This window comes from Episyrphus balteatus, chromosome 4, assembly GCF_945859705.1.
Source record: "Episyrphus balteatus chromosome 4, idEpiBalt1.1, whole genome shotgun sequence".
NCBI lineage: Eukaryota > Metazoa > Arthropoda > Insecta > Diptera > Syrphidae > Episyrphus > Episyrphus balteatus.
The window spans coordinates 5,453,664-5,481,089 of record NC_079137.1 but is presented as its reverse complement, the minus strand read 5'-3'; the positions used below and the strand labels follow the sequence as shown (position 1 = coordinate 5,481,089).

The window sequence follows — 27,426 nt, the reverse complement described above, 5'->3', positions numbered from 1 at the left end:
ACAATTTTAAAGATCTGAAGACATTTTGTTCCGCAAAACCAAATTAATATTTATCAATCTTTCTGATTGATTTCATTAGCATCATAATGGAATTAAAAAAAATCAATCCCCACTTGGGCGCCATTTAAGAATTTTTTTTTTGCGGAGCGGTCGCACGCAATAAAATTGTCTCTTCAACAAAAATTTTATAAATATATATTTCAATCTTTCTCTGGCGATGAGGTCAATATGTTTATTTTTTTAGATGAAATTAATTTGGTCTTTGCTTGGGCGCCATTTAGGAATATTTCTCCATTGACTGTAGAACAGAAAACTTAAGGTTTCGGAAAGTTCTCGTCCACAAAACAATAATTTCCGAACACATCCTTCCTGTGTTCAGTTTTTAAATACTGACAAAATCAATCAAACCTTACCTGGGCGCCATTTAGAAATGCTTTATCGCCGTTCATAAAAAAAAAACATTAAAAAAATTGTTTTTATCTAAAATTCTAACATTTTGAAATCTGTCTATATATCACGATTTTTAAATTAAAAAAAAAATCAATGAGTCCCACATTGGGCGCCACTTAAAAATAATTTTTCTTATAGGTTAATATGAGCTTTTGGGTAAACAAATGATTAAGCGTTTTTGGTACACAAGGAAAATTTCTACGATATCTAGAGCCCAATATCATAACTAGCCCTAATATCCCCTATCCCACTTCCAACCATTCAAACTACACTTAGAGCAAATTAACCGTAGAAAAGTGTTAATTTGTTGATCATTATGGTTGTTTCTTCGTCTCATGTATACAATATACATTTGGCTTTGCAGCAAACTGCTATCACGATGCTTTTTGTAAAAATTTTGACAGCTGACAAGGAACATGCTTTCTTAGAAGAATAATGTTCAACCTGTTGGTACTAACATAAGTCACATGGCAAATGGCCGTAAAGATTGCTTGACGCATATTTACGATTGGGTCACTACTTGAAATTAGATATGCCTCTGTGTTTTTTATTTGTGACAGAGGACATTGCCCCTATAGTTCCTGATTGTTATTGTTTGTGGAACGTATTTAATTTACATTCCACACGAGGTAGTTGTAAGATTGAACCGTTTTTGAAATCAAAAATTTATACATTTCGATCTATTTGTCTACACTCAAAAAATTTCATGTGTAAATAGTACTAATAACTGCGTACATTCTACGAATTTTATTCGTGGTTTTCAGCCACGAATATTATTCGTAAAATGCACGTTTATTAGTACTTTTACCAATATTTTATTAGTATTCGTAGAAAATCATGCGTATATTGTACGAATACTATTAGTAGATTTACATTCCCATTCGTAGATTGTACGAATAATTTGTAGTATTTACTAATGCTTTTCTGATTCATTCGTACATTTTACAGTAGTATTCGTATATTGTACGAATAGCATTGTAATATTTACGAATGGCTTTACTAATAATTCGTACATTATACAGTGCTATTCGTATATTGTACGAATGTTATTCATTGTTGAACTTTCAGCCATTGAATTTTGTTCTTGAAATTTCCTGAAATATGAATTGTTGAAATAATTACCCAAGCAAAACTGTACTTCAAACTATAAAAATATATTGCATTAATTTTTCACATTTATAAAAATATAATGAAGGTTTTTTTGATCTTGAATATTATACCACATATATTCCACGGTGTTCATATTCTGTGTTATGGAAGGCCACTGAAAATATACAAACAATTAACATTGAAAATTGCTCGAAAAAATGTCTATACTTACAATAAATATTTTTAGAAAAGCACCAGTAACTTTGAAGTGATATGGGCCGCCATTTGCCATTGGTAAAGCTGATTGTTGATAAATTCCCTATGCCAATCTTGAAAGAATATTCTAAAACGAAAAGTCAGAAAATAAGTTATGATTAATGAAATAACCTGTATATTATGTTATTATAACACTTGTGTTTCATACACCTATGCCATAAAGTATAATGATTTAATTAATTTTAAACAAAAATTACTCACCTGGTTTTTGTTGTAATTGTAGTTGTTCAGTCGTTCCTCGGTTTTGTAAATACTTCATGTATAGATAGTAAAATTTACGTTAAACAATGATTTACACCACTGCTTAACTACAAGCACTTTTTTTTCCGCACTGAACGAAAGTAAACTATTTTTACAAACTCTGTATTTCTTAAATATATTTATTTTATGAAATTATATTTTCCATTTAATATAAATGTTCTGCCATCGACGACGCGCGTATTCCAACTAACATTTTTTATGGTATTTAGGAAAGGAAAACTTTTAACAAATAACGGAAATAACGGATATTTCGGTTTAAAAATCAACGAATTATTCGTATATTCTACGAATAATGCGTACAGGCACCCTACGAATAAATTTCTCTACGAATATTAGTATTTACTTAGTAAATAGTACGAATTTATTAGTAAATACTACGAATACAATGCAAGAAATTACGAATGCATTCGTACGAAGAATTTACGAATGTTATTAGTTATATGTACGCAATAATTCGTACAATGTACTAATAAAAGTTGTTTAATTTTTGTTTACGAATAAAATTAGTACATTGAACGAATAAATTCGTGGATATTACTACAGTTATTCGTAAAATTTTACTAATGCATTCGTAAATTTTCTACTGCACGAATACTGCGTGTATTTTACGAATATGAGTACAATGCACGAATATTTTTGTTACGAATGCCATTCGTAGCCGTTTTACTAATAAATTTTTTGAGTGTATGGATTTCAAAATTTTAATCTCAAGACATTAAATATGCAAGCTTTTAGCCTTTTTTCGGTTTGTGAAAAGCCTTTGTCCAAGCGAGTCCAACACATCTTCTTATGCTACCAATACTCCTTGTTCTAAAGTAATTTCTGACAATTTCAGTGTGCGTATGTCTGTCTGAATCTGTACAAGAATATAACCCTTCATTAAGATTCACTCATCGGCAAGTCTGTTATTATGTGTGAGAAGACGAGGAAAACAGGAAACTTCGCATCTGATGGTCATCTTCTCAATTGGTCGCATCCTCCGGCGGGGCTTTTTTTTTTTGCATCAGGGAAACCAAACAGACTCGCACAACTCCTTTAAGTTGATTAACAAAAGCGCAATGTAAATTAACTACGACAACAAGGAGGACGCATCGTTAAACGACGCAAAAGACAAAATGCGGGATATCTGAATGGGATGGGCTCTGATTTACTTTTTTTTTCGTTTTTTTTTTTTGTTAATTTTGTTTCTTATAATCATAAATATCGCTGGTGGAACCTTTTTTTTTTTCTGTTGTACATCAGACCAGTTAACCCGTTCAACTTAACCACCATCACCACCAAGTTAGTATAACTTTGGAAAGACTCAAGGACAACCAAAATTGTATAGTTGTTCTCTTTATATACGCAAGTCTCTCGCACAGATCGCGCTGAGATAAACTGTTGGCGATAATCGAAACACGCGTGTCGCTTTTTATTGCATAAAAAAAAATTACACTCGTGTACAAAAAAATGACGAAAAAAAAATCGAAAATGAAATGAAAAAGAAGAACATAAGAACAATGCGGTTGTTCCTGTTTTTTATATACTCTTATAAGGACTTTAATGTCCAGTTTGCAAGCTTGCAAATTGCCAGCGAAAATTGTGCGATGAAAAAACAGTGGACAAGATTAGCGAAAACATTGAAACTTAATTATTCTAAAAAAAATACTACTGATTTAATGGGAAATTACTCTTCGCTACGTTATAATTCACATCTACTTAAGATAAATTTATCAAAAAATTTTGCCTTAATGTGTGACAAACTGTTATTTTTGCATCAGATTAGATTGTGATGTAGTAGTTTCGGCCTTATTTTAAGAATTTCAGCTGTGATTTACAAATCCTAGTGATAATTTATGAATTTTTTCTGTTTGTGAAGAATTTCTTGTATTTTAGATTTTTTATTTTATGCCAACTTTTGTTATAAACTGTTCCACTGTATAAGCCAGACGAATGTGCATTTAATACTTTTTTGTCGATAAAATGAACCAAAATGGTGAATTAAAGTTTATGCACGACATAAACTTTGATGTTATTTTCAAGAAGATAAGGCTCAATTGCTATGAAAAGTTAACCAGGATCCATACTTCTCAAATTAATGAAGGTGTTTAATTTAAATTTTTTTTTATCAAATAAAGTTCAATAGCAAAATGATGCTAGATATTCACACAGTGGCGTTAAATAAGATCTCATATTAGGCAGTACACACACGGAGAAAAAAATAGCACCTCAAAACAAGATGATGCCCACCTTAAATCCCACCCTCTTAAAACAAAACGATTTTCGCTGAAAATAAGTGGAATCCGCTTAAGATCACAACTCCGTCCGCACTGAAATAATGGTTAAGCACAGTGACCCATCATTTGTAGATTCGATCCCCAGTGGCTGACAGTTTTTCTTTAATCAAAATGTTTCCACATAAAAACAAGATGATTTTCCGCTTAAATTAAGTGGATTTCTTTTAAATTTGCGCATTAAAAAAGTAAGAAGATTTTTCCGCTTAATTTAAGACTGAAGGTATCTTGCAAAAAACCATGCAGAAATCCGCTTAGTTTAATGTTGTATCTGCCTGTTTTTAAGTGGTCTTTTCTCCGCGTAGTAAATAGCTTGTACAGAATTCCCAAAATTTAAGAAATTATTTCCTGGGACCTTATTCACAAGGGCCTTATTTCCTGGGTCCTTATTTACTAGGGCCTTATTTCCTGGGACCTTATTTTCTGAAACCTTATATCTTGGGCCTTTATTTTCAGGGGTTTTATTTCCTGGGGCCTTATTTTCCGGGGCCTTATTTTCAGAGGCCTTCTTTTCGGGGGCCTTATTTTCAGGGGCCTTATTTTCAGGAGCTTTATTGTCAGGGGCCTTATTTTCCGGGGCCTTATTTCCTATAATCTGATCTCGCAGGGCCCCAAATTTAGCAAAGGGTAAAGATAGTAGACAAAAAATGAAATATTATAATTTTTCTTAAAACTTCACGACTTTCTTGATCAAACTCTTATACCGATATAAGTCTAATAATAACCTGTAAAGACAAAAAACTATACAGGTAAATTGCCCAACCTCAACAAGCCTATTTTTAGATTTCTCCAATTATCCATAAATATGTTTAATTTGTAGACGTGTGTGCATTTAAGTATGAACCAAGCTTTGCAGTTTTGACAAATTTATTTAATTGTAAAAAATGCGTTGTATACCGGTTTTGTCCTTTCGCTTTTAATAATCGAAATTAATCCGGCTTGTCAACGAGCATCATCAAGTTAGTGTTTATGTTCTTGATACCGGCCGCATCCTCTTTCTGTCCCTATTCTAAATTTGTATTAATCGTTTACAACATAGAAGACAGGACAATCATTCCACTCTTTTTATACTCTCAAAGCCATTGAATTAAAATGTAAATTTTAACTCCGTTCGTTGTCTGCTGGGTACTAAGAGCCCCATCATGCTAACAATTTCTGAAAACAAAACAGAAACAAGGAGAAAACAAAAAAAAAAAAAAAATTACTCACATAAACATACCTAAATTTATTTAGCGACGCCTTCACATGGGTAAAGGATGGTCTCCTAGGTTCCAAGAGATTCGATTTTATGTATAGAAGCGTCACATAAGTGGTGCGTCTCTGTTTAAACTCCTTTTTTTTTTTTGTTCTTTAATGATGGTCTCTAGAATGAGAGTAAAGAAGTTGACCAAAGGACTAAAGATGTTTCGAAGGTCGAACATATCCAATGGCCTAGAATTTACTGAAGAGTATTATTATGTTCAAGGAGTATGGAAAAAAAAAACAACTTCACGTCTACACTTTAATTGGTAATAAGTTATGAAAATCTGTTGCTATTGGGAGAGAGCCTTGATCATTGACAAGATTGAACCCTATATCCTCTTTATCTTTATTCGCCAGAAGATGGAAACTTAAAAAATTCTAAATCGAAGATTCTATTTCAAGAATTTTTCGATAAGTAAATGGTTGACCATGAAATAGACTTTTTAATAAACTTGAATTTTTTATTTCGAATACTGTCGATGTAGTTTGGTTATGGGTTAGGTTTTTGCAGAAAAAAAGCTGTGATATTTATGTTTCCTAAGAAAATGATTTTTCTTGGAAAACTCATTTTTATATTCATGTCTATTAGTGAATTCGCAGGATTTTACACTCCCGGGGAGTTGACTGAAATTAGCATTTGCGATATATTTGTTATTTAGTGACGCGCGTCACTTTTTAAAAACTGACGCTCGTCACTCTTTGAAAACTGACGCGCTCAAAAGTTAACGTCAGTTTTCAAAAGTGACGCAAACTGTATCTTATATAATTTGATAGCTTCGCAATCTCACTCCCAAATTTGTATTCAATTTAGCAAACGATAGGATTAGTTCGCAAATGAAAATATAATGCGTGTCTTAATAATATACTAGCCGACCCAGCCCTCGAAATTCTAGTGCCAATTTCTTTATTTTTTTTTTATTTGCAACAATTTTGAACACAATTATACCAACACCACCACGAGATAATTTAGTTCGTCTGTGATCGTCGTCGAGTCAACATCGGAGACCAGCTCCAGGAAATTGGTGAGTATAGAATTAAGGCTTGTTTGGGACACGTACGGGACATATCCGGGACATGTCCGGGACACGTCCGGTACATGTCCGGGACATTTTCGGGCCACGTCCGGGCCACGTCCGGGACATGTCCGGGACACGTCCGGTACATGTCCGGGACTGGATCGGGTCAAAATTCTGGCTTCAAAATTCTGCTTTTCAAAATTCTGCCATTTTAGCGAAAATTCTGTTTTTCAAAATTCTCCTTTTTTTCTACTCTGTTTTTCAAAATTCTGCTTTTTAAAATTCTGCTTTTCAAAATTCTGCCAGCATTATATTTGAACAAAAAATTCTGCCAATTCTGTTTTTTTTTTTTATAGCATATGCACTGGCTAAAGAAAAATACACCTCATTAATGTAATTCAACATTGGTACTTTCCTAATTTTTTTTATTTAAGTGTGGCAAATATTTTTTGAATTCCATATACTGACTTTCTTTCAAATAAAATATGTAAACTAATTGGAACCGATGTTGTTTGATACAAAATATTCCATTACTTATTCAAATTTTTGAACATTCATCTTTATTTGATAAATTAATAAATTTTTAATTATTTTCGGAAATGTTTTATATTAAACCTTTTCTTAAAATTTTCAAATTTAATCATTCATAAAACAAAAATTACCAAATACGCATTTAAAAAATGACAAATTTTCAAAAAGATGATTTTACAGAGTTCTGCAATAAATTAAAAAAGGGTTTGGAAAATGTTAAAAAGCGCGCGCTTTTTATCATTTTCCAAACCCTTTTTTAATTTTTTGCAGAATTTTGAAAAACAGAAATTTGAAAAACAGAATTTTGAAAAGCAGAATTTTGAAAGCAGAATTTTGTAAAGCAGAATTTTGAAAGCAAAATTTTTTTATCCGGAACACGTCCGGGACATGTCTGGGACATGCCCGGGACATGTCCGGGACACGTCCGGGACACGTCCGGGACATGTCCGCGACATGTCCGCGACACGTCCGGGACACGTCCGGGACATGTCCGGGACACGTATGGGACATGTTTGGGACATGCCCGGGACATGTCCGGGACATGTCCGGGACATGTCCGGGACACGTCCGGGACATGTCCGGGACATGTCCGGGACACGTCCGGGACATGTCCGGGACACGTCCGGGACATGTCCGGGACACGTCCGGGACATGTCCGGGACACGTGCGGGACACGTCCGGGCCACGTCCGGGACATGTCCGGGACACGTCCGGGACATGTCCGGGACTTGTCCGGGACATGTCCGGGACACGTCTGGGCCACGTCCTGGACATGTCTGGCCTGGGACATATCCGGGACATGTCTGGGACATGCCCGGGACATGTCCGGGACACGTCCGGGACACGTCCGGGACATGTCCGCGACACGTCCGGGACACGTCCGGGACACGTCTGGCCTGGGACATGTCCCGGACACGTCCGGGCCACGTCCGGGCCACGTCCGGGACATGTCCGCGACACGTCCGGGACACGTCTGGGACACGTCCGGGACATGTCCGGGACATGTCTGGGACATGTCTGGGACATGCCCGGGACATGTCCGGGACACGTCCGGGACATGTCCGGGACTTGTCCGGGACATGTCCGGGATACGTCTGGGCCACGTCCTGGACATGTCTGGCCTGGGACATATCCGGGACATGTCTGGGACATGCCCAAGACATGTCCGGGACACGTCCGGGACATGTCCGGGACATGTCTGGGCCACGTCTTGGACATGTCCGGTACATATCCGGGACACGTCCGGGACATGTCTGGGACACGTCCGGGACATGTGTGGGACATATCCGGGATACGTCCGGGACACGTCCAGGACATGTCTGGGACATGTCTGGGACATGCCCGGGACATGTCTGGGACACGTCCGGGACATGTCCGGGACACGTCCAGGACATGCCCGGGACATGTCCGGGACACGTCCGGGACATGCCCGGACACGTACGGGACATGTCTGGGACATGTCCGGGACACGTCCGGGCCACGTCCGGGACATGTCCGGGACATGTCTTTGACATGCCCGGGACACATCCGGGACATGTCCGCGACACGTCCGGGACACGTCCGGAACATGTCTGGGACATGTCTGGGACATGCCCGGGACATGTCCGGGACACGTCCGGGACATGCCCGGGACATGTGCGGGACACGTCCGGGACATGCCCGGACACGTACGGGACATGTCTGGGACATGTCCGGGACACGTCCGGGCCACGTCCGGGACATGTCCGGGACATGTCTGGGCCACGTCTTGGACATGTCCGGTACATATCCGGGACACGTCCGGGACATGTCTGGGACACGTCCGGGACATGTGTGGGACATATCCGGGATACGTCCGGGACACGTCCAGGACATGTCTGGGACATGTCTGGGACATGCCCGGGACATGTCCGGGACACGTCCGGGACATGTCCGGGACACGTCCGGGACATGCCTGGGACATGTCCGGGACACGTCCGGGACATGCCCGGACACGTACGGGACATGTCTGGGACATGTCCGGGACACGTCCGGGCCACGTCCGGGACATGTCCGGGACATGTCTGGGACATGCCCGGGACACGTCCGGGACATGTCCGCGACACGTCCGGGACATGTCCGCGACACGTCCGGGACATGTGCGGGACACGTCCGGGACATGTCCGGAACATGTCTGGGACATGTCTGGGACATGCCCGGGACATGTCCGGGACACGTCCGGTACATGTCTGGGCCACGTCCTGGACATGTCTGGGACATATCCGGGACACGTCCGGGACATGTCTGGGACATGCCCGGGACATGTCCGGGACACGTCCGGGACATGTCTGGGCCACGTACGGGACACGTCCGGGACACGTCCGGGACATGTCCGGGACATGTCTGGGACACGTCCGGGACATGTCCGGGACACGTCCGGGACACGTCCGGGACAGGTCCGCGACACGTCCGGGACACGTCCGGGACATGTCCGGGACATGTCTGGGACATGTCTGGGACATGCCCGGGACTTGTCCGGGACACGTCCGGGACATATCCGGGACACGTCTGGGCCACGTCCTGGACATGTCTGGCCTGGGACATATCCGGGACATGTCTGGGACATGCCTGGGACATGTCCGGGACACGTCCGGGAGATGTCCGGGACATGTCTGGGCCACGTCTTGGACATGTCCGGTACATATCCGGGACACTTCCGGGACATGTCTGGGACACGTCCGAGACATGTGTGGGACATATCCGGGATACGTCCGGGACACGTCCGGGACATGTCTGGGACATGCCCGGGACATGTCCGGGACACGTCCGGGACATGTCCGGGACACGTCCGGGACATGTCCGGGACACGTCCGGGACATGTCCGGGACACGTCCGGGACATGTCCGGGACACGTACGGGACATGTCTGGGACATGCCCGGGACATGTCCGGGACACGTCCGGGCCACGTCCGGGACATGTCCGGGACACGTCCGAGACATGTCCGGGACATGTCCGGGACACGTCCGGTACATGTCCTGGGAAATATCCGGGACATGTCCGGGACATATCCGGGACATGTCCGGGACATATCCGGGACACGTCCAGTACATGTCCGAGACATGTCCGGGACACGTCCGGGACACGTCCGGTACACGTCCGGACATGTCCCGGACGTGTCCCGGACATGTCCCGGATATGTCCCGGACATGTCGCGGACGTTGCCCGGACATGTCCGGACGTGTACCGGACGTGTCCCGGACATGTCTCGGACATGTACTGGACGTGTCCCGGACGTGTCCCGGACATGTCCCGGATATGTCCCGGACATGTCGGGGACGTGTCCCGGACATGTCTCGGACGTGTCCCGGACATGTCTCGGACATGTACTGGACGTGTCCCGGACATGTCCCGGACGTGTCCCAGACATGTCCTGGGCATGTCCCAGACATGTCCCGGACGTGTCCCGGATATGTCCCGGACATGTCCCGGACGTGTCCCGGACATTTCCCGGACATAAACAAAAACAAATAGCGCTAGAAAGAAATAAAAAAAATTTAATTTTTCAAATTTCCCTTTTTTTCACTTTTTAGGTTATTGTAGGCTTTAAGGAACAAAAAAGACGTTTTTGTTAGTTTTCCCTGAACCTCATAAGAAAAACGCTTTGTCATGCGGCATTTGGTGTGCGGCAAAATGTAAACGCAAAAAATGCAAAAATGTAAACATCTAAAAGTTAAAACTTTGTAAAATGGTAAAGGAACTGTCAAATTCTTATGTTCTTTCAAGAGAGAAAAGGACGAAGATAGATTTCATTGGTATCAAAAGTGTTTACAAAAGATTGGTCCTTAGTAATAGGCTCGATTTTAATAGAATTCGATTTTCACAAAAAAATTCATGGTAATAAAACAAACATCTTACTTCTAAACTTAGATAACTTAAACAATGAAAGTTAACCACAGTATACATGCGATCTTAAAACAACGCACCAATGTGAAACCACCTTTATGTTTTTTTATTTTCGCTTTCATTCAATTATTCATTCTTGAATGACATTTCATTCCAGTCGATTGGTAATTTTCCAACAGATATTCCAGTTGTTTTTGTTTTGTTTTTTTTTTTTTTTTTTTACTAAAATATCGAATTTTAATTTATTGAATTTACCTATTTCGGTTAAAAAAAAACTTTTAAAAAATTAGATTCTGCACTTCTAGAGCAAATTTCTAATCGTTCTGTATATAATATATGCCCCTTCGGTTTTTGTGGGCCGCGTAGTTTGTATTACAAAATTCGCGTTCGCCGTTTTATTATATGATTTATCGAAAGACGATTGCAAACCTATTAAATTAAATTAAATAAAAAAAAAAAAGAAACAATTTGCAACTTTGCAAATAAAACTTTCTATAAATTCGTATTTTAAAAATTAAGTCTTCATTTTCAAATCTAAGATAAAAGTTAATTTGCAACTTGTTTATAAGACAAACGCAGAGAAAACAAAAACTATAACTTTGTTATTTTATGACTTTTTTTTTCCAAATCGCAAAGAAGTTGCATCAACATATTCCGTGTAGAGATAAGCTATACCTACACACTCTGAGACAGGATTAACTGAAGTTTGATGCACTTGCACATGCTGAGATTTGTCAGTTAAAATGTCAAAGTTTTCATTATTATTGCCGCATCACTGTCGCACTGTGTCGTCCGCCAGTGCAGCATCTCAAAGACAGGAAATGCAAAATCTCTGCAATTATGGAAGTTGCATGTATTTTCGTAAAAATGTTTTATTTTTTTTTTTCTCATTTTAATTTACCTTAAATTGTATGCATCCGTTCTGTGATATGGTTGCGAGAATTGCTGCAGCACGACACACAACGACCAAACTACACACAGCACAGAGCATTATTCTTGGACTCGTTTAATTGATTGGAAATTATGTTGCATTAGGACACGCGCACCACATCGTATTGCGCCCCATCAAGCAGTTTGCACTGCTGCGGCGCACGCACATCCATACGATGGCTTGGATCCTGCTACGTCTCCTTAGAGAGGAGATGCGTTCTGCATCTTCTGCTGATGGCCATGATGCGCGGTATATCTGCGCAGCTGTGAGATTGCTGCAGCAACTTATTTACTAAATGGTGTGATGGTACTAATTCGCCGCAATGCCCGTACTCACTTATTGGGGTACCGCTGGGAGACCGCATTTGAAGTTCGTCGCCCCGCTAATTGATATTTTCACCTTCACCCAATTGGTTTGGTTTTATTTGGCATTTCTTATAGATGCACAACGATGTTACTGCTGCGCAGCAGTGATGCGATGGTGGTGGCATGGCGGGCGGGCGGAAGGCATCGCGCAGTGTTGAAGTGGTGGAGTTGGAGTTCATTTTTTGATGGCGCTACAAACCTGATTAGAGATCTGACAAACAACCACACGGCTCCATACGTCTTGAAAGAGGACGTGATTTCCTTGTGGTTTAGATGCAGTAAAGCAAACACAGTGTGCCAGGCTTAGGCTAGGCCAAGCAGGCTCCCCATGACGTTTGGGGCACAGGTTTTGTGAAAGTGCGTAGCGAAAGGCGGAACTAATGATGTACAAATTGAATTTGGATCTAGCTCTGTTGTATATGTTTTTTATTTCTTTTTTTTTTTTTGGTTTTGTTCGTAAGTGTCTAATGTATATGGTGGAAATAGTTGTGAGATAAGTTTAGGAATGGAAGCCACACGACAGGAGTGGAATTTTGATGTAACGAATCTCACATGTGGGGTTTCTAATGGGAATTTTTGTTTTGTTTTCAAGTTCCTTAATCAAAATGAAAAAGAAAGAGACTCGCAGCGCGCAACATGAAAAATCTTTCACTCTACAGGTATAAAACACTCCTTCATGTCAAGGATCATTTGTTGTTGTTATTGAGAGGAAACATTAGGTCGACTGACCCTAATTTGTTTTTTTTTTTAATGATACCGTTTGTTGGTATAAGTTTCATAAAGCATAGAGGTTTCAGAACGAAAAAGTAATTTATCAACTTTTGTAGGATAATAAGTTGTAGAGTAAAAAATCAAAAAGTTTTTTGATTTTGCAACTTCGCAAAATTTGTAAAAAGTTTGTATTAACGTTTGAGATAAAGTATTAAGTGTCAAATTTTAAAATCAATATAAACACATTGTCACACAAGCAACTTCGCATTATTTTGATCCTGCAAAGAGAAAAAAAATCTCTTAGCCATCATTTCGCAAAATCAAAATGTATTGAATCTTTGAAATAACTTTATTTTTGTCGTTAGTTGTTGAGTAAAAAAATTAAAAAGTTTGTGATGTCTGCAAAGTTCATCAACATTTTCTGAACACATACGAAAGACAAACAAATAAATTAATTGATTTCGCAACTTTGTAAAAAGTTTTTATCAACCTGAAAAATTATACCAAAGAAAGACAAAATAAACAATTATTTCATGCGAAACAACTTTGCGAAACAAAATAAGATTAAAAAACTTTCATCAGCGAGTTTTGCAAAATATTTGCGCAGCTGGACTTAAAAGTTTTTAGTTTGACTAGAGATGGGTTAATATTCAAGCTTTATATATAATATTACTTATCGATGAAAGATGGCGGACAATTCACCAACAAGTTAAGAGCTGATTTTTTCACTCATAGAATTTCATATTAGGAGGAAATTTAAAGAGTAATTTGAGGACTTAACTGTTATTTAAACAGTGATTAAATAGCAGCTATTAATAGCTGTTTTTTTATATGTTGCTCACTGATCTTTAAAAATCGCTCTTTAGCACACCCCTACCCAAGTCTTTTAGTTAAAAAAAAAAAACTTATCATGTTTAAGGAGATTTTCAAAGCCCTGAGGAAGGATGATAGAAAATTAGTAAGTAAGGAAATAATTGGAAAAGACCAACAAAAGTACCTATAAAAAGCTTCTGTGATAAATAACGCAATGCAATGAATCACAAATTTAATTGCATTGATTGTATCTCCTTCATCGAAAATCAAAAACAAAATAATAACTCCCACTCGTACACACACAAAATTCAGCAACAAAAAAAAAGAGAAGAATTTTAATTGCCAAAAATTGATTCGTGAATCGTGATGCCCACCTTTTTTGGCCAAAAACCAAAAAAAAAACAGCACGCCCGTTTTGACGCAGCAATACACAACATATCCTCCAAAACCAGCAATTCTCTTTCGATTAAATTATTGTGATGTGATTTTTCAAATACATAACTCATTCAATTTCCTCTTTTCCAGACCATCCCTTTTTGCCAAAGTATTAGGGTGGGTCAAAAAAATCGAAATTTTTTTTTTGATTTGGTACTCCGAAAAATCGATTGCTAGACCCCTCTAGAATAAACACACCAAATATGAGCTCTTTATATTAATGGGAAGGTCCTCCGCTTTGCAATTTTCCATTTTTACATCAAGCTTCTACTAAAAAAAAATAATTTTTTTATTAATTGACTTTTTAGCAAATTTCTTTTCATATTCTTGTAGGAAATTGAACGCTCTACAAAAAAGGCTATATACACTTTTTTCGTTTACCTAATCCTTGAATAGATATTTGAGGTCCAAATATCGAGAAAATCTTTAAAAATTCGTTTTTTGTTCTTAATTTTGTAACAAATTGAAAAATTATAATGATCAAACGCGCAAGACATATTCTTGTTGGAAATTGATTGCTCCACAAAAAAGGTTTTAATAACTTTTTTCATTAACCTAACCATTCTAAAGATATTCGAGGTCAAAGTTAAAAAAAAATATAAAAACATTTTATATTTTTAAAAAATTTCTAATTCACTGATACTTTATTATTTTCAAATTAGCAAGATTTATTCTTGTAGGGGCTTAAACGTTCTACAAAAAATTCCTTGGGATGAAATTGATTGCTTTAACCGTTTAGAAGATATTCGTATCCAAATCGCAATGCATACGGGTCATAAGAAAACTATTGAAATCAGTGAGCATTGGTTTGGATACGAATATCTTCTAAACGGTTAAAGCAATCAATTTCATTCCAGGGAATTTTTTGTAGAACGTTTAAGCCCCTACAAGAATATATCTTGCTAATTTGAAAATAATAAAGTTTCAGTGAATTAGAAATTTTTTAAAAATATAAAATGTTTTTATATTTTTTTTTTAACTTTGACCTCGAATATCTTTAGAATGGTTAGATTAATGAAAAAAGTTAACAAGACCTTTTTTGTGGAACAATCAATTTCCAACAAGAATATGTCTTGCGCGTTTGATCATTATAATTTTTCAATTTGTTACAAAATTAAGAACAAAAAACGAATTTTTAAAGATTTTCTCGATATTTGGACCTCAAATATCTATTCAAGGATTAGATAAACGAAAAAAGTGTGTAAGGCCTTTTTTGTAGAGCGTTCAATTTCCTACAAGAATATGAAAAGAAATTTGCTAAAAAGTCAATTAATAAAAAAATTATTTTTTTTTAGTAGAAGCTTGATGTAAAAATGGAAAATTGCAAAGCGGAGGACCTTCCCATTAATATAAAGAGCTCATATTTGGTGTGTATATTCTAGAGGGGTCTAGCAATCGATTTTTTGGAGTACCAATTCAAAAAAAAGAATTTCGATTTTTTTGACCCACCCTACAAAGTATTGTGTTTTTTTTTTTGTTGTTGTCAGAGTTAATGGTTCGTTAAGGATTATTTTCGTCTGAGGATTCAATAACACACAAAAAAAAGAAGGAATTCTTTGCGTCACTTAAAGCGTCTTGTTCAACATGAAAAATACACTTCGCTTTCTTGTCCTCTGTCTGGCAAAAATCGATATAATTGTCTTGTTTCGAAACGAAAAGTTGTTTTTTTTGTATTGATCGATTGAAAGAATGAAGACGTGAAAGAGGATCAATACAGACAACTCCTGATTTTTGTTCATCAATATCAACAGCCAACTAACAAGCAGTTGAATTTTTTTGCTCAAATAGCAAATCAATCAAAATTCGGTCATTAGGGAAGGCCGTAGTCAAAAAAATAAAAAAGGGGATGAGCTGTCTTTAAATCTTTGATCTGCTTCAAATTCATGTTACTGATAGAATTTTTGCACTGCTTATCTGCGAAAATGCGAACATCAAAATCCCTTTGATCCCTCCCTTGACTACGGCTTTGCAAACACTATTTTTTTCTTTTTTTGGCAAATTAAAATGTCGTGTCTAACAAATCTGTCAACAAAAAAGCCAACATTTAGAGGCAATGTTGTTTTGGCCATTCCAAACAACATCGATAGGAAATCACTTACCAAAAACATTCCCAAGCTTGTTAGAATCTTTTGATTTCTTTTATAAACTTTTCTTAATTACATATTGCCTTGTTGCCAGTGTCCAGGGTGTCTTCCTCCAAAAGTCCATTAACAAAAAGAAGAAGACAAAATAAAATGTTAGATACAACTCAAGAACTTTCCGCGTGCAAGGAGTAGAGTATACAATTTCACTTCTAACACCAAATCCCACTTTGACGCCCTACTAACGCACCGAAGCGTGTATATTTGCCAATACTATACTCGGACCATTTCCCTACACACGCATATTATTACGATGCGAGGCGATGCGCGGCAATTGCGAAGAAGACATGGCCGACGGTTTTTTTTTTTTTTCTTTTCCTAGTTTCCTTTAGCCGAAATGGACATTTTGATAAGTTGGTCCACAAGTGGTCCTCTCGTACAACACGATTTGCAAGATATTTGTTTTTTGCATAAAAAAATATGTGACGTTAGTTCTTTTGACTTTGGTGCGCGTGAATGCGCTACGCCTTTTGGTGACAGTTTTGTTACGCTTTCTCAAATTGAGTTGGGCGCCAAGTTGGAGAAAAATGCCAGTTGCCAATGGCAGCAAATAGATCATCGTTTCGCATAAATCTGGGCCAGATTGGAAGAAGCATTTTAGCTTGCAATCACTCTCTTCTATATAGCGTGTTAGGCGGTGGTAAGCAATTAATTTTCGATATGGATATGTGTGTGCAATGTCCCTTTGCACACGCTCAAATTGGATATGTGCGATGTTGCGCGCGCAAAAAAATTCAAATGTAGTTATAGTGATTTGTTAAATCTGGCATTTGGGAGGAGCAGCAGCAGAAGCAGCATACGATGCATGGAAAATGATTTATTAACCTGCGTTAGAAAGATAGTTGAAATTGTATAGTGAATATGCCAAGTTTTTATGTGCTCACAGTGGGTTCTAAAATAAATGGAAATTCCATCAATTTTGAGAAAGTATAGAATAACATTTATCATATTCAGAGATTACAAGGCGAAATTTTCTAGCGCTTTCCAATTAAAGACTGTCTTAAGGATATGATAAGGGGATTGAGTGCAAGAATTTGAAATAAAATGAAGAATCACGTGTAGAAAATTCATCCTGTTTGCAATAATTTATTTCACAGTTTTAGCAAAAAAGGATTATTTCGCAAAGTTGTTTAATTCGCAGAGTTTAGTATTCAGTTTGCAAACTTAAGTTGCATTTATTAAGAACTGCTGATTAGCTTGCATTGCAGACAAAATGTTATTTTCAATAAAACCTTCTTTGCTAACTTTCAATTCTTTCACACCAAATAAATAATTATGCAAAGATTAGTGTTCAGTTTGCAAACCTAAGTTGCATTTATTCAGAACTGCTGATTGGCCTTTAGCAACTATTTTGCAGTTTTTCGCCTCGCAGACAAAATGCAATTTTCAAAAAAAAAAAAGTTCTTTGCAAACTTTCAATCCGCTTTTTAATACCTAAGTTGCAAACTTATCTCCATTCAGTGGTTAATTTTAATTTTTGTACAAAATTTTGCTGCAGCTCTTAAGATCCAATCATTTCGCAAACCATTTCTCAACTAATTAAGAATTGCTGGTAACTTAACAAGTAAAAAAAAAAACTCTGTAATTGTTCTATAGTTTTGCGAAACATCTTTTGAGAACTCTTATTTTGTTTCGTATTATTTTTGATTTTCCAGTGTTATTTCGCAAAGCTATTTCGCATAAATTTTCAAAAGAATAAATTCGGAAAAAATCTTTTCTCAAATTCAACCGTAATTGGGACGCATACCAATTTTGAAAACTAGATTATAAATTACATCTAAGTGATAAATTGCGAAAAACTTTTTTTTGTACAGTTTTAATTTGCATCTTTAACATTTCGCAACACAACTTTCGATTATTTCTTACCTTCACAGACTAAATCTTTCTGGTTTTCTTGATTATTATGTTTTCATCACTAAAAATTTTCATTTCAAATTTTTTCTTATATTTCGCAAACTTAGCAGATAGTTTAGAAAATTTGTATTCAGTCTTTGTAGATTACAAGATTGCAAATTTTGCGATTTCGTCATCGAAAATTTCTTAAATTTGTGGTTTTTTAGACTCTTTCCATAAGTAAGAATTTTTTTGCAAAATAAATTAGCATTTTTAATTTCCATAAAGGTTTAATTTTTGGCATAGATATTTTCGTACTAAATCTTTTTTTTTATCTTCTCTTTAAAAAAAAATAACAACTTTAACTCAAAATAATTTTAACTTAAAATAATTTTTCTTATAAAAACCAAACATTTTCATTCAATTTGCCAATCTTTGCATCTAGTGTTCTGCGACTGTTCTTTTTTAAAGCAATTAACCTTCTTGTACCATCTGCTCCAAAATCAAAAGGATCTACATTTGTCTTCCAAGAAAAAAAAATGAAAATTGTAACATTTTGAAAAGGATTTATAGTTGAACATCATTCACATCTGTTATACGCTTGCTCACAGTAAAATGTTTAACATAGATTCAACTAATCAAAATTAAATCTCAATATGAGGTCAAACGGTCAGATGGTTCACAAAATGTACACGCACAGATGTTGTTTGTTTGTTCACAAAAAAAAAAAAAAAAACAATCCAAAACAACAATCATTCTTATACAGTGTATATAGTTGCTCTATCAAGAGTAACAATCTTTTGGAATTCTTCCTACGATGTTACGTATATGTAACATAGTCGCACATTATTAGAAAACATATCCGAAACCTTCACCGAACATTTTTTTGACATACACTGAGGGAAATTAATAACAATAATCCAAAATGAATTATTTTAAAATCATTTCTTTATTGAGGAAGACGTAAAACTAAATACGTTCCACAGCAATTTTTCTTATGACCATTTCATAATTCACATGATTTTGAGGATACTTGACGTTGTATTTGTTATGATAATTACATTCCACACATTAAAGTCGAAAAAAGGTTTATTTCAAAGCTTCTGAGTACTGGAAACTGAATACATTCCACAAATGTTTTTGTTTTCTATATTTTTAAGTTATATTTTTTTTTCAATTGGAAATACTTCAAATTGGTTGAAAGATCATCTTTGTTTATCAGGATATTTGCTTTCGTCAAAATATACCTAAAATGTGGAAAGCATTCCCTCAGTCGTAATTATGTTGAAATTTAGATTCCACACGACCTTAAGATTGAACAATATCAAATATTAAATTATTTTAATTTAAATTTTTCACTGTACACTTTTAATATTCTTACAGTCTTTTTTTTCTAATTTGTTTCTTTACATTTTTTTTTTCAGTGTACGAGGACAATGAATCGCAAAACCAAATCGCTAGCAATCAACGAACGAGGTGAACCAAATCAGGAGCAAACCACAAGACCCGCTAAACCTGTCTCTACCATGCCAATTTATTTCAAATCAAATTGCAAATTCTTCTTCCTTTTTCCTTGCGCGGCGCTGCCTGCTGCTGTTGCTGCTGCTGCGATGCACCAATTTTCCGGTGGTCTGTGTGTGGAACATGGACATTGAGTCGTAACACATGGGGCGCTATCCCATCTATAATAGCCCCAATATATATACATATCTCTACCTAACCTAAACTTCGATTGGTCTTCTTTCTTCTTCTGGTGGAGATCACTGATGATCTTGTCGTCGATAACATGGGAATCAAACATGCACTCAAATCTGCGTCCCGCCATGTTCTTCCGCCAACCAACCGACCGGCTGCTGTTGTTTGACTGTTTTTGCGTTTCGCATAGAGCCAATCTAGAAAACATCATCTAACAAACAACTTTAACGTGAGGGTAATTATTTGAAATTATTTTCGAACTCAAATTGATGGAAATGCGGTGCGCATTTGAGAACCAGGCCATTCGCAAATTCCAGATACTGATTTGTCTTCTTCTTGCAGCACCCCAACCAGATTACTCTTTTCGTTCACAAGCTAACACACAAATGAGCATTTGTTGTGTATTGTGGAGGAAGAACACGCGAATGTTCCTTGTGGATGTAATAACCTCTGTTTATGGAGATCAATCAAATTATTCGCAATCAAATGGTACACCGGCATTTTAGATTTCCTTGGGCAATTTTCTTAGAGATCTGCAATTGACTTATCTATATTCAGATATCAAGTTTGGAACGTATTTGTTAACTTACATTCCACAGAGTCTAGCTAATATAATAAAACAAAAAAATAGGAAACCATGGTAATTGAAATCAAAGTGATTTTTGAATTTTTTATTTGATCCACAAGATCCAATTCAAAATGTGGAATATTACCAGCTTTTCGTTCTTCGCCAATGCGTTCCACCTTAATTTAGAAAGATCTATCGCATTGTCGCTCTATTGTTTTGGCACCGTGTCACCTTGCCCCTCTCTACTTTTCGTCAAATTTCAAAAATCTAAAACCAAAAGTCAAAAATCATTAAAAATTAAAAATCTAAAACCAAAAATATAAAATTCAAAATTAAAAATGAAAGATAATGATAAAAGATGGAAGATGAAAGATGAAAGGTGATAGATGAAAGGTGAAAGGTGAAAGATGAAAGATGAAAGATGAAAGATAAAAGATAAAAGATGAAAGATGAAAGATGAAAGATGAAAGATGAAAGATGAAAGATGAAAGATGAAAGATGAAAGATGAAAGATGAAAGATGAAAGATGAAAGATAAAAGATGAAAGATAAAAATGAAAAAGTGAAAAATTAAAATGAAAAATGAAGAATAAAAATTCAAAAATGAGAAATGAAAAATGAAAACTGTAAAGTGTCGTGGCATAAACATTTGGACGCTACAAATTTACTTTGTATAGGGTTTATATAACTTCGACTTGTATCCGATCAGTGAAAACTAATTCCAATTGGACTTCTCAAAAAGAAAGTCCTTAAATTATGATTTTCACCCAAATAAATGATTTATGGCACTCCCGACATATTTGGGTTACTTGATCAGTGATGCAAAACGGAAACATTTTCATGACCCCATCATTTGCGACCTCAAACTAATTACGAAGCTTTCCATCAAAAATCCATTTCCCTCTGGTATATATGAATTCGACGATAAGCCCTTTTTACCTATTGAGTTTCCATCAACATCACGTCGCCATCATCATCGAGTAGCTAGCTATCTTATAGAAAAATAAAAATAAAAAAAAACACAGAAGCATAATATTGTCGGAAGCTATAGTAAGTATAACTATCTACACAGTCAGGAGTAATTACACGTGAATTCAAGCTAACAATTTTACTTCACCGACAAAGAGAAGAAAAGTCGATCACAAGAGTCAAAAGAAATTATCTACCTTCTTCTGCTGCTGCTGCTTGCTTCAGCACTACAACAACTCTCCTTCCTCTCTGGCGTGGCCCATTTCTGAGGAGAGCTAGTATTGAAGTGAGGTCCATTCAGTTGCTCCATCAGACCGTCTCGTCAGACCCCTGACCGGAATCAAATCAATGTACACTATCCCAAAGAGTAGATATATGGTGTAAGCATGCAAGTTTATTAGATGCTCACCGACAAATTGGACGCTGCCAACTACAGTATACACTGAAAAAACATTATAAAAAATATAAAAATTTAAAATTTGATGGATTTTGAAACTTTGAAGACGAAAAATAGTCGAAATTTGACAAATGAATACGATCCACAATTATTATCTACATTTTCAAGAACGTCAAACTTTCTTTAAGTGTCAAAATAATATTAAAAAAAACCTTCCACAACTTTCCTCATGTTTACACATCCACAAACTAAAATATAGTCTTTGAAAAAAAATGTGGAACCTATTCATTTATTTTAGAATTTTTTAATTGTATTTGTTGCCCAATGGAACCTTTGAAAACTTTAATTTAAATCCGAAATTTTTCACGTAGAATTTACTTAAGCAAAAAATTCACCTCAAAAAATTATACTTTTTCACTTAAAAGAGAAAATGAATACGTTCCACAACATATTATGAGCTATATACTATATATATTCCGAAAGGTTAATGTAGAATCAACTATTCTTAAACGACCCATTTGGAAAAAAAAACTGTGGAATAAAAAGCTTCGAGTTTCCAGCGAGTTTATTTTATTTCACAAAGTAATACGTTCCACAATCGTCTACTATAATAACGGCAAAGGGAGAAAACAGAAACGATGTGAAAAAACTGAGATTGGAAGTTGTGGAACGTAATATATTGATTAAACCATAGTTTTTCACGTGAAATCTGAAGATCTAATGCTGAAACTAAAATCTGAAAACTATCACCCTGAGAGTAGTGTGGATCATATTCATATTTTACTTCCACAATTTTTCCAGTGTAAATTTTGAGACTTTCGTAAAAAGTGTACCTAACATTTTTCCAAACACCAAAACTTTCAAAAATTATTGTGGAACGCAATTTTTGTTTTCTGTCAGTGTAGATTACCTTAAACTCTATTAGACATGAAGACCAGGGAGGAGACTCCATCTATTGCCCATCGCCATCACTGCGCTGCTGGTTGTACCGCGCACCACAACCAAGAGACAGCCTGTTTTGACTCCTGCTATTGTCACGGAGGAAAGTAGTGATTAACAATTAGAGGAGAGTCGTGATCTATGACGATTGCTCCACACCACCTCCACCTGGGGGGGCCTAATTTTCATTCGAAATCAGAATCACTTGCGAGTCAGGTAGCCGCACGGATTAGCGTCCAACTAATAAATTGCCACTGACTCAAAGTTTACTTTGGATCTTACAAGAAAAGAGAGAAAGAGTCATGGAAAGAGATAGAATCCAAATTCAGGAATAGAAATTAATTAGGTTGATGAGAGATGAAGGGTTTCCATGAGGCGGGATTTTATGATAGAGATGGGGTTCCACGATCTATACTGCCGGCATGGTTCTTCCCATCCACCTGTTTAGCATTCAAGTCTCGTAGCCTCCGGAGTTGGATTTCGCATGAAAATCGCAAAAACATATATCCCCAACGAGTCTCAAGTCTCCCGGACAATAGATATTTCTAGGAAAACACAAAACTTCGCATTTGTTAGATGGCGATGTGCAGCATGACCATAGTTGGACATCATGGGACAGAACAGAGAGCACAAGCACATAGTCAAGTCAGTCAGTGAGTTGAGCGCGGCCAGTACTGGATGATGGATGGAAAAAAGATGCATGTGAGGTCGCGTACATGGGCGGAACATGCAATCGAAAGTAAGGCGATCGCGGTTTGTATAAGTTTCATTTTAACTTAACATTATTTTTGTGTTCTCATCTTCATCCCAGAGGTTCTATGATATGATCCTCTTAAACTATTTTGAAGACAGCAGAGGAGGAAGAGCGAGTAGGCAGAAAAAAAATAGTAGAAAATTGTAGAAACAAACAAGAAACAACAAAAAAATATCATGTTGACTGCTTGTTGTTTTGTATGTTTTGTGTGTGATAATGATGGATCAGTCGGTCTGTGTCGTAGCCAGTCCGATGAAGACTTATAGATTCCGTGTGGATGTTTAATTCATATCGAGTACGTCATCGGTGTTTCCAAGTTGGCTAGAATAGAAAATTTCTCATGTTGCGCGATAATGTTTTTGATGTTTTTTTTTTGTTTTCTTTAGTTGTTTTTTGTTTTATTGGTTGGATATTGTTTGTTTGAATATCCTGGTAATGGAATGGTTAAAATTGAAAGACGGCTAATAAACCAATTTTATAAATACCTTTCCCTACAATGTATTTAAAGAAGGAAAATTAACTTTAAAACTGGTTAATGATTTATTCCAGTTAAATAATAACTTAATGTGAAAAGTTAGCTTATTCGGAGTGTTGAATAAGAATTTTGAATTTATTTCTAAAAGAAAACAAAGACCCAGCGTGATAAGATGAAAAGTTTTATAAGTTTGATAAGTATGATAAGTATGATAAGTATGATAAGTATGATAAGTGTGAAAAGTGTGAAAAGTGTGATAAGTGTGAAAAGTGTGATAAGTGTGAAAATTGTGATAAGTGCAAACATTTTGGAAGGTGTGATAAGTTTGATAAGTGTGATAAGTGTGAAAAGTGTGATAAGTGTGAAAAGTGTGAAAATTGTGATAAGTGCAAACATTTTGGAAGGTGTGATAAGTTTAATAAGTGTGATAAGTGTGAAAAGTGTGATAAGTGTGAAAAGTGTGATAAGTGTGATTAGTTTGATATTTATGATAAGTTTGATAAGTGTGATAAGTTTGATAAGTGTGATAAGTGTGAAAAGTGTGATAAGTGTGAAAATTGTGATAAATGCAAACATTTTGGAAGGTGTGATAAGTTTGATAAATGTGATAAGTGTGAAAAGTGTGAAAAGTGTGATAAGTGTGAAAAGTTTGATAAGTGTGAAAATTGTGATAAGTGCAAACATTTTGGAAGGTGTGATAAGTTTGATAAGTGTGATAAGTGTGAAAAGTGTGATAAGTGTGAAAAGTGTGATAAGTGTGAAAATTGTGATAAGTGCAAACATTTTGGAAGGTGTGATAAGTTTGATAAGTGTGATAAGTGTGAAAAGTGTGATAAGTGCGAAAAGTGTGATAAGTGTGAAAATTGTGATAAGAGCAAACATTTTGGAAGGTGTGATAAGTTTGATAAGTGTGATAAGTGTGAAAAGTGTGATAAGTGTGAAAAGTGTGATAAGTTGATATTTATGATAAATGTGAAAAGTGTGATAAGTGTGAAAAGTGTGATAAGTGTGAAAAGTGTGATCAGTGTGGAAAGTGTGATCAGTGTGAAAAGTGTGATCAGTGTAAAAAGTGTGATAAATGTGAAAAGTGTGAAAAGTGCAAACATTTTTAAAAAGTGTGATAAGTGTCTTAAGTGTGATAAGTTGATATTTATGATAAATGTGAAAAGTGTGATAAGTGTGAAAAGTGTGATGAGTGTGAAAAGAGTGATAAGTGAGAAAAGTGTGATAAGTGCAAACATTTTGAAGAGTGTGATAAGTGCCTTAAGTGTGATAAGTTGATATGATAAGTTTGATAAGTGTGATAATTGTGTGATGAGTTTGATATTTATGATGAGTTTGATAAGTGTGATAAGTTTGATAAGATTGATAAGTGTGATAAATTTGATAAGTGTCATAAAAGCGAAAAGTGTAATAAGTGTAATAAGATACAAGCGACATGATTCGACCAAAACGCGTACAAGTCATTAATAAAACGTGACTAACACGCGACCAAGATAAAAAAAAACAATGTTTTTTCGTTTTATCAATATGTTTAAGGTTATTATTAAAATATTATTTAATTTTTTATTACCTAGGTACCTACAAGTTAATCTGTCAAAAATAATAAAAACAAACAAAAAAATCAGATAAACCTAATATTTTGAGCAATTGTGAAATAATGTGAAACATTTTAATGGTTTTCCGTATCCAATAAAAAAACAACTTTCCACTCGCAAATAACGCCAATTAAAACAACATTTTTCTTCCATTACTACACTTTCAAAGTTTACTTAACAATGTTTTTTATTCTATATAAATTTTAAAAATCGAAAATACCTCCACCCAAATCCATTAATTTAATCAATCCAAACAAATGCTACCTACATTTCCACCCCATTTCATACACACAAGCAAATCGAGGAATTTTTTTTTATATTTCTTCATTTTACAAAGCTCTCCAAAGAAAATTCCTACAAAACACAAATTTCCCATATTTCACTCAACTGGCTCGTTGGTCTAGGGGTATGATTTCCGCTTAGGGTGCGGGAGGTCCCGGGTTCAAATCCCGGACGAGCCCAAGTAAAATGTTATTTTTTTTTTTATTTTTATAATTTTCTCTTTCAATACAAAAGTTAATTGGATTTTTTAGACCTTAACTTGATTCAGGTTCATCTACAATATATTTCAAGACTTGTTACCATCTTCCTATTACGAAAGACTATATAACCTACAAATAGGTTACATCATCATCATCTTCATAAGGTTCGATGATATTCTCACTTTCATCTAAAAGGTACATCCAAAAGAAAAAGACCATGATTGTTACTTCACGTTTCTGTGTGTGTGTGTGTGTGTGTGTGTGTGTGTCTATGAATGGCGCCCGGGTGACAATAATTGACTCGAAAGAGTATTTCACCACATTTTTCGGATCTCTAATCTTTGTATAGTTCCAGTAAGGTACATCTCACATTTTCTTTTCTTACAAGTGCGAACTTACTACCTTACCCAATAAAGTCCACCACAAAAAATAAAGTGGACGATTGGAGAAAAGTGCTGCTTCTGCTGCACGTGGAAATAAAAAATATTCCCATAGAGTTTGCTGGCTTAACTCGAATTCGGTCTCGAGGAGGAAGCTTAAAACCAAAATGCATCTCTCTCTCTTCACATATAGATACTTCCTAGTTGACCTTATAAAAGCGCACGACTATACCATGTTGCGGCGCTCAGTACAGTGGTCTAAATTGACGTTTTTCGTGGATGAAATCAAAATTTAAAAAAAAGGCATTTTTTAAGGATTGATACTTGTCAATCGGCAGAGCTAAAATAAGAAACAAGTAAAAGGGTTGCCAGATCCCTTCGAACTTTTAAAAAAATTAAACGAAAATCGGATTTAGAGACACAGTTACAATCTTTCCGAATGATTAAGTAGAGGCTTGATACCTATTTGGAACCTTTCGATTTTTGTTCCAAACTTCTGGCATAATAACCCACTGTATGGCGGCAGCTTATCTAGTGAATTGAAACAGCTATAAGACATAACGATGGCGATGAATGCCGTGTGTTCACATTGGGGAGCATCCTTTGATAAATCACGTCTTGCACCTTAGACACTGACAGAGAGAGGCAAAGTATAAGAAGAAGCCGCATCAGCACACTGCGCGCTGTTTCGCGGCGGCAGAAAATTATATATATATATAGGACTTTTTGGTGGGTTAGGTATGGTATACTCTACGATGAGATCATCTGCTTTTTTGCGGAAAACTTTTTTTTTTCTGAGGTTATTTGCGGTCAAAGTGGATGATTTTTTTTTCTTTCTTGTAAACTTCAATTCAATTTCTCTTCGATTTGTTTTTTTTTTTTCCTTTTTTGATGCACTTTACTGGAAGCTGGGAAAAGACTATGGCTACCAAGATGAAAAT

General features: G+C 36.3%; 1 long non-coding RNA gene and 1 other non-coding gene across 2 annotated transcripts in view; both read left to right on the top strand.

Annotated features, from left to right (window-relative positions):
* LOC129919596 (uncharacterized) overlaps nt 1–20,579 on the top strand; it is a 44,742-nt gene extending 24,163 nt beyond the window's left edge. Inside the window, exons 2-3 of the long non-coding RNA XR_008773096.1 lie at nt 19,654–20,159; nt 20,267–20,579. This is a non-coding gene — a long non-coding RNA (uncharacterized LOC129919596). The remainder of the gene's footprint in view (nt 1–19,653; nt 20,160–20,266) is intronic.
* A 5,433-nt stretch (nt 20,580–26,012) lies between these two features.
* Nucleotides 26,013–26,084, top strand: Trnap-agg (transfer RNA proline (anticodon AGG)). The gene has a single exon. It is a non-coding gene; the product is annotated as a tRNA-Pro (tRNA).
* Nucleotides 26,085–27,426: the final 1,342 nt, after the last annotated feature.